The following is a 9,515-nucleotide window of genomic DNA, read 5'->3' as shown; positions in this document are numbered from 1 at the left end:
ACAAAATATACAATCTATATAAATATATGTATAAATGTCTTTGTAAGTTTGTTTGTTGGTTTGTTTATTTGTTTGAGCATCACGCCTAAACGGCTGAACCGATTTTATTGAAACGTAGATAGATCCTTACTGGGAAGCGTCAATAGGCTATATATTTTTTATTTACTACGACAGGGGTAGCGAAGCGCACCGGGTCAAGCTAGTTTTTATATAAAAAACAGGAAAAATATTGTAGAAATTACTCTACCCTCCCAAACCATTGAGCTAGATCCGTGCCTGCCTTAGATACACAATGACGAGTGTATAACAGCAGATAAAATATGTACGAAAAATACAAATTAATTTATGATAGTTTCCTAAAATGTTCAATAATGATTTTGGTCTAATTTCGGCTACTAGTTTTCTTTAAGCGGTTGAATAATTTATAAATAAAAATAATTCGAGTATTTTTGGGCGTTACAAACATCAAAATAAACGCATTAAGAAATATTTCATAAACACTGGGATAACTGAGATGTTTTTATGTCAGAATATGTTCCAAATTATTAAAAAAAAAAATTTATGTAATGTATTTTTAAATGCAAAATTAAAATATGAGTAGGTATCTATAAATTTAGTATAAGTTGAATTACTGGCGGCCAAATTCGTCATAACTCTGTTATTTATCTTATCTATAATCTATAAGATTATCTACATATAATTCTCAGTTAATGTTCATTATTAGAAACGCTAATTCTCAAAGAAGTTAAAATTGTGCTTACCTGTATGTAGGCGGGTATGTTGTTGGACGTGTGATAATTGTTTAAATCTTCTATCACAATATGAACATTTGTATGGTTTCTCTCCGGTATGTACCCGTATATGTTGAACTAATTGATGATTGCTTGAAAAACTTTTCAGACACTGTTGACATTGATGCGGTTTAGACTCAGATCCACAGGTACCATTTCGAGGTATTTGCTGATGCATTTGTTGCATGGCGCTTTTGTGCATAAAAAGCTATAAAAAGGTCACAATCACAAGTCAAATACATACCCATCGAAAAGCCCGGAATCGTGAATTTTTTTTTTAAATAATTAAAAAATAACATTAATTAACTGTTTATATTTAAATTAATTTAATATTTTAATAATATAAACAATATTCAATATACATACATATGTATGTATATACAATATTTCAATTATAGCTTTTAATTTTGATTTGGTAAAATATAATAGACAAAATTCCTATTTTAATCACAGAATCACCTAAATATTTCAAAACAGCTCAATAGACTTTTATAAAATTGTGTATTTGTTGTATAAATTTGGTAGGTATGAGAATATGTCGTAACTAGAGATGCCAATTTGAAGATCGCGGGGTTCGGGATTTTGATAAAGAATCCCGAATTCCCGACCTGGAATTTGCGGGAAATCTGAATCCCGAAAATTATAAGAAAGAAACGTACATAAATATGTCTTAACAACTGAAAAAAATTGTTTATTTAGAAACTAGCAACCCGACAGATTTTGAGCTGTCATGCCTAAGACCTTATTCGACATCATCAAGCATATGTATATGTATCCTCAATTAATATCAAAGCCTCGTTGTAAATTTCGTCGCTCACTTGCAAGTTTGGATTAGATGTTCTAATACGCTTCTGATGCAAAATATCATCACTCATGGCATCATTGTATTTGCTCCACAAATCAGTCGGTTTGGATGAGATGCATGTTGAGATAATTATCGAAAACCATATTCGCTTCTCTATACGTGTCACACAATTCACCATTTATAGTTTGCAAGTCTTTGAATGATGTTGGGCCACGAACGTTGACTAATAGCAAACTCAAATACAAACACTCATAGATTCTTGGATGGACTGTGTAAATGTGATCAAATTCGTCAGTGGAAAATAAATGGGAATCAATAAATTGATTCCAAGTTCCGGCAATTTCATCATTCCGTCACATTTCAAAAAATATGGTCAATGTTGTTGATGGCGGTCGATCAACTCGTTGTAATACATTCTCCGTTGTAATACCTTCTCTTTGATCATTTTCCAGATGTACGGCCAAATGAACAACAGTTGCTTCGTTACTGCCATTTGAAATTGAGTGACTTCATCGTTGGAATTCTCCGCACTAACTCCAAACACTGCCTTTGGTCACATATTTGCAGATGTATTTGATTAGTGGGCGTGGACAATTTTCTTTCTGTAAAAAACTTTTGTGGACTATTGCGAACATTTAAAAAAAAAATTGTCCAATCGGTCCAGGTGTTCTGCGATTTTAGATATATTGAAAAAGAGTGGGCGTAAATTATTCTTTCAGTAAAAACTTAAATTGGAAATTTAAGTTAATTAGCCAAATCGGTGCAGCCGTTTTCCGATTTTAGATAAATCGAAAAAAGTGGGATTAAAAGTGGACGTGGTAAATTTTTCTTTCCGTAAAAACTTAAATTGGATTACTACGAACATTTAAAAAAAAATTAGCTTATTTAAAATTATCTTTTGAAATATGTCCGCAGTTATTATTAAAATAAAATATATTGGCCCATAATCATAGTCAGAAATAAAGTATATTTTAATAGAAATAAAGTCGTCTTTACTTAAGAGTGGACTTTGGGTCTACCATAGACAAGTTAAAGTATATTTTTGACGTTAAAGTCGACTGTAAATATAAAACAAGCTGAAGCTGTTATTAACTCATTTAACAACAGCATCAGCTGTTCTTCGCCATGTAAAACAGTTCTGCAAAAAGTAAAAAAATTAAGTTACAAGAATTTGGCAGAGATTTTGCAATTATTGAACAGTTATCAAGAAAATTAGTACCAAAATATTCTAAATATGATATTAATCTTATCTTTTCCATTTTTCCACCACTAAAAACTTTTTTTTCTTTAGTTGCGGTTACTTTTTTTGTTTACCTTTTTTGGTTTTTGTTTCAATTTTCTATGTCAGCTGTTCAGCGGTGCCACTTGTTTGTATTTTGTTGTATATTGTATGGAAACATTTTCTACATTTGAGGTGGCACCCAGTTAAAGTCGATTCAATTTAAAACATATTTTAATTTTGACTAGTGTTTATAAACCGGTTAACCGGTTAACCGAAAAACCGGTTTTTCTTCGAAATCTCGGTTTTTTGCGAACCGGTTAATTTAAAATGTTGATTTTCGGTTAACCGGTTTATCCGGTTTTTATCAGTCGGTTAACCGGTTTTTAAAATTTAGGTCCAAAATCAAGAAATCTCGTGGTTTTTGTTAATTTTTAATATTCATTGTATACACATTATTGGTCTTATTTGAAACCTAAACTGCTTATTTACAATACAAAACAATTTATATTGATATTTTTAAGAAATACAATGATTCTGAATAGTAGAGGACGATGAGTTTACTTTAAAACTTTTTAAGAATAAATTGCACATAATGAAACTATTAAAAATGAAATTCCGCATAATTCTAGAAGTTAAGTTAAATCTTAATAATGATTCATTATAAACGTAGTGATGATTTTATCTAACGTTATCTTGAATTTGATATGCATACCTTATTTCAATCAATTTGAATTCATTAGTGTATTTTGTTCTTAAAATTTAATTTTATTAATCATTTCGTTAGCTTAGTGTTACTTTTCAGAAATAATTCAATGATTTGAAATATTTTTGAAAACTGATAATGGAGTTTTATTAATTATTTGGTAAGATTTATAATGACAAATTATCACAGTTATGAAGAAGTGCGTTTGCACCTTATATGTCCTTTTTTGGACTTGAAGCATTTTCTGTTTTATATCAGAAAGTCGAGGTGATAATAAATTTCAAAATTATCAATTATTTAATTAAAAAATTGATTTACATTTTTTGGTTGAAATTTAATGAATACACCAATAATTAAAACAAGTATTATATATAGTAACATATTTATACTCAATTCCATTTGACTGAGATAATAATTTTGAAATTTTTACAAAATAAAATAAACCATTCCTGACTACTAAAAACTACAAATTTTTAAGCTGTATATACTTTATTGCACAGTTTATGTTTTCTACGCATATATGACGGTTAACCGGTTTAACCGGTTTTTTCGATGTCGGTTAACCGAAAAACCGGTTTTCTAAAAAAGGCCAATTTTCGGTTAACCGACAAACCGGTTTTTTAAAAAGTCGGTTTTTTATAAACACTAATTTTGACTATAGTTGGGAAATAATATAAAGCGGGTTTTTAATTTAAAGTTGTTTTTAAAAAGAACCGACTTTAGTGTTTGACTATGATTATGGGCCATTGTTTTTCAAAATAGTAGAAAATAGTATTAGGGTATTCAATTAATCGGGTTTCTGGTTTAATCGGTTAATCGAGCAAATAATTAATCGAGGTTTAGATTTAATCGGTTAATAATCGGTTAATTTAAAATTATTCGATTAACCGAATAATTTATATTTTCATTTCAAATTGAAAATACAACAACGAAGTTTGTATACAAAAACATAAAAAATGGCAAATAAGGTATTTGAGATCATTTTTGTAAACATATCGCTATATAATTTCAACGATTTTTTTCTTTAGATTTAATAAAACTTTTCTTGGAAAAAATTCTCTCGCTGATTGTATATTTTGGAGAAATCAAGAATATTCCTTTTTGGATTGTTTTAGATATTGATTAATTTAATAGTTTCGTTCAGTTATCATAAAAGACTCATTTCAAAAAAAAGTTTCGTCTATACATGTAAATACAAACAAAGTTTCAAATACATGTAAATTCAATATGTCAGTTATTATACATACTCACTAAACATGTTTATTGGATGTTCAAAAAATATCTAATTTTAATTTGAAATTTGTATTTGAATTGAAATGGAAAAATAAATACAAAAAAAAGTTTAAAGTGCAAAAAAAAAGGAATTTCGGTTAATCGACACAAATTAATCGGTTTATTTGTTATTTAAAAATCGGCAATTTCAAATTATTCGAACAGTTAACCGTCCAAAATTAATCGGTTAACCGATTAACGGTTAATCGATTGAATACCCTAGTATGTATGTATATTTATTAAGGGAAAGCCAGTATTGCCGTGTTGTCAATATTATAAAATTACTGAAAAAAATATTTTCGATAATTTTTTTTTTTAAATTAATGAAGTTTATTTATAAAAATATCATTAATATGTGTTGTTGTATATTTGTGTTTTATTTTATTTTTTTAAATACATAGAAAATCTGATATTTTTTTTTACTAAGTTCTGGTAAATTGATATAAAACTCATTCTTGGTAAAACTGTTTCTTCATTTGTCATTTTACTTGCGACAAGTGAAAAAATTTACTTGCAAGCTGAGCTGCAAGTAAGAAAAATATGATTGTGTTAGTTAAAAACTATGAGTGTATTGAGTTTTTCGAACTTGCACTTGCATGTGCCAACTAACTTTGTCAAATAACTTTTTAAACATTTGTTGCACATTACAATGATCAAGACCACACTTGTTTGAAATGTAGAAAATGTTTTCACACAACAATATGCAGACAAGTGGCACCGCTGAACAGCTGACATAGACATTTTTTTTTAAAAAAGGCAAACAATTAAATTAACCGGGGCAACTAAAGAAAAAAAGTTGTTTGTGGTTGAAAAATGGAAAAGATAATGGCCCATAATCATAGTCAAAAATAAAGTACATTTTAAGAGAATTAAACTCGACTTTACTTAAGAGTGGACTTTACGTCTATCATAGACAAATTAAAGTATACTTCTGAGGCTGAAGTCGACTCTAAATATAAAACTAGCTGAAGTTGTTTTTAACTCATTTAACAACAGCATCAAATAAAAAATGTTAAAGTTACAAGATATTGGTAGAGATTTTGCAATTATTGAACAGTTATCAATAAAATTAGTACCAAAATATCGTAATTATGATATTAATCTTATCTTTTCCATTTTTCCACAACAAACAACTTTCTTTCTTTAGATGACCCGGTTACTTTGATTGTTTACGTTTTTTTGGGATTTTTTTTTAATTTTGTTTGTCAGCTGTTCAGCGTTGCCACTTGTCTGTTTTTTGTTGTATATTGTATGAAAACATTTTCTACATTTGCGGTGGCACCCAGTTAAAGTCGGTTCAATTTAAAACATGCGTTAATTTTGACTATGGTTGCAAATTAATAAAAAGCTGGTTTTTATTTTAAAGTTGTTTTTAAAAAGAACCGACTTTAGTGTTTGAATATGATTATGGGCCAATATTAATATCATATTTAGGATATTTTGGTACTAATTTTTTTTTTTTATTTTTTTTTTTTTGTAATAAATATTTTATTTATTTATCTTTAATTTATATAACCAAGCCTTAGGGCCATTAATGGCTAATAAAAGCTACTAAATTAATTATATTAACATTTAACAAAAATAGTATACATAATTTTATTGATAACTGTTCTATAATTGCAAAATCTCGTTCAATACCTTGTAACTTAAACATTTTTTACTTTTTTCCGAAGTTTTTTACTAGTTAAAAACAGCTTCAGCTGGTTTTATATTTAGAGTCGACTTCAACGTCAGAAGTGTACTTTAACTTAACGTAGCCTATTTGCAAATTTGTTGCTAATTGAATCATTCTAGTATATCCATAGATATTTCGGTTCTAGCAACAGATAGTCAGTTGGCAAAGAAATATTACGGTTGAAATAACCAAATTTGTTTCACTCAATTCAAGCCACAGAAGAAAAACTTGGTTATTAAGAATGAATCTAATTTAAAGTTTATGCACTTAAAGGAATTATTAGGATGCCTAACATTACAACTTTTAGGATATTCAATGAATATTATTCATATTTAGAGAAAATAACAATAATAGTGGTTCAAATTTGTTTATCTACAATCAGATATGAAAAATGTCTGTAACTACGCATGTTTTATATATTTAAATTTGTCGAAATTCAATTAAGTTTTTTAATTAAACAAAGAATTTATTGATTTTATACTGATTAAAACTACGACTGTGACAATACCGATAAAATGCCACTATTAAATATAAACCAGTGATGTTCATCCCATACAACAATTGTTTAAAAAATTTAAACACATTTGTTACGCTCTTTTAAAGAGCGTAATAAATGTCTCATTTTTTCAGAAATTCAATAAGCATTGTTGTTGGTTGGTTTTTGGATGAAGCATAGCAAACACACGCGTTTCAATTACAATTGAACACAAAAAAACAAAGTTAAAAATAAACAAAAAATTTGAGAGTATTTCGGCCGTATAATGTATATTCTTTCATTTCCTTAAAATTTAAATTATATTCATTTAATAAATTGGTTTTATTTGACAAAAATTCAAAATTTAAACTTTCTTCATTTTGTTATTATTTTAAGTGTTTGACATTATATTTGCTGGGTAGCTCTCTCACCAAATATCTTCATTTTTATTTTTGAACATCACTGATATAAACCCTTATAAAGGCTGGACCAACATTGTACAACCAAATATAGTTATTTTATATTTCTTTTAAATACCAGGGTTTTTAATTATAAGTCATTTTATTCGAAAAAAATATTCTGGTTTTTGGTTAAATTTAGTGTTAAAAAATTCCCGGGAATGAAACGATTTTTTAATTTCCTCCCGGGATTGAAAAAAGTCCGGGAAATTAGGAACTCTAGTACATATTTTTTTTCATTTATTTATTGTATCTTCATTGTTAAATGAACTAACAATAAGTGGTACAAATCTTATATCTAATAATTATTATTTAATAAGTCCAGCCAGTGCCGGACGAAAAATTTTGTATTCATGGTTGTTTTGGTTAAATTGGCATTCTTCCTTCTAGATTAGGTCTGCTGTGTCCCTCCTTCTTAATCGAGTGTGGCCACGGTTAACTAATATGTTGCGGGCCAATGGGTTTGGGTGAATTTCAAGCTTTTTTAAATATTTTTCTGCATTCTTCGTGATCTCAGTTTTTACAAGGGGCACGTTTAGATCTTTGCGTATATTCGCATTTTTTATATACCAGGGGGCAACTGTAATCATTCTTAGAAATTTGTTTTGGCGTCTTTGAATCTTTTCTACATTTGACGCTGAGGCCGTGCTAGGGTGATCGATTATTCGACATTTTTGAAAAACCGGTTTTCGAATAGTTGCAATTTGAAAAAACCGGTTGGAATCTTAAAAAATCAGAAAAAACCGGTTAACCGGTTTTTTGTTGAATAATTTTTACCAAAAATTTATTTATAATTTATTTTATTAAAAAAAATAACAATAAAATGTAGCATACATTTTTATTAAAAATCATTCATCAAAAAAGTGTATATAGAAAATATACTTAAACAATAACAGTTTATTTAATTTTTTTATTAGATTTGAATCTGTTTTATTTATTAAAAACATTAGATATTTATATAATAAGTATTTACATATACATATATTATTTATATTTGCATTTTTAATTTAAATTCATTTAATTTATTTATAGTTATTTTTGTATTTAATAAAAAAAAGTTAACAATTTTTAAAACAAAAAATATTAAATATTTTTATAAAAGATAGATATGTATCGCCCGCCACCTTAATATATAAAAGAAAGATCTAACATTTAAAATTTTGTTCGTAAAGTGAATGAAATCTTATTAAAAATCGATGGTTAAGATGAAAATAAAATAATTATGAAGTTTAAACTGTTACGGTATTATTTATATTGGAAAAACGAATGTAAGATACGTCTTTCTGATATTAAGATGACGATATGTATATTAAGATATATAACAAATTAGTTGTTAGTATTAACAAAATATAATATAATTTGTATTTGTTTAAATTTTTTATAATAAAAACACTAAAAAATTGAACAAAAATGAGATCCATGGAATATAATTATAAATTAAGAATTTCTATTTTTATTGAATCTAAGAAATTTCTGACTGTATTTAGAAATCAGAAATATTAAATTTTAAATTTTAAAATATAATAATATAAAATACTTTTAGACATTTTTCAAATTCAATTCAAAATTGCTACAAAAATATAAATGGAATTTATGTGCTTTGTTTAAAATGATCTCTTAAAAATAATATACAATTCAGATGCTTTGGAGAGTATCTATTTCTTTCTTTTGTTTTTATAAAATTGCACATCGAAAAAGCTCTCTCACTTAATGTACTAGTTGGACATATAGTTAACAATGAATTGAATAATTTTTCAAGTTTTTCAATTCTTTTCTGACATTTATCTAAATACATAAAATCATTTACAATGTTTTGTCGATTACTTCTTTTGTAATTTTTTGGGTTTTGAATATTTTTTATTGTGTTATTTAGCTCTTCTTCTAAATTATTGGAGGAATTATCAATATATACCCCATCCTCTGTATCAGATGAAGATCCATCAGATCCATCCAAATTTTCCTGTACTTAAATATAATACTAGCGTGTTTAAAACTTTATTGCGTCGTTCGTTTACATGTTTCCTTAGGCATTCAAGTAAATCCTTAGATAATTGATTTTTTGCTTGATAGAGTTTTAAATAAAAATATAAAAATTCCTTCGGTTTCCACTAAGG

At 27.2% G+C, this 9,515-nt stretch overlaps 1 long non-coding RNA gene across 1 annotated transcript in view; it reads right to left on the bottom strand.

Annotated features, from left to right (window-relative positions):
- Positions 1-766: 766 nt before the first annotated feature.
- Positions 767-9,515, bottom strand: part of LOC135962837 (uncharacterized) — a 139,347-nt gene continuing 130,598 nt past the window's right edge. Inside the window, exon 3 of the long non-coding RNA XR_010576701.1 lies at positions 767-999. This is a non-coding gene — a long non-coding RNA (uncharacterized LOC135962837). The remainder of the gene's footprint in view (positions 1,000-9,515) is intronic.

The sequence above is a fragment of the Calliphora vicina genome, chromosome X, assembly GCF_958450345.1.
Source record: "Calliphora vicina chromosome X, idCalVici1.1, whole genome shotgun sequence".
NCBI classification, from domain to species: Eukaryota; Metazoa; Arthropoda; class Insecta; order Diptera; family Calliphoridae; genus Calliphora; species Calliphora vicina.
Note: the sequence above shows the minus strand (reverse complement) of the source record. Positions and strands in the feature narration are given on the sequence as shown.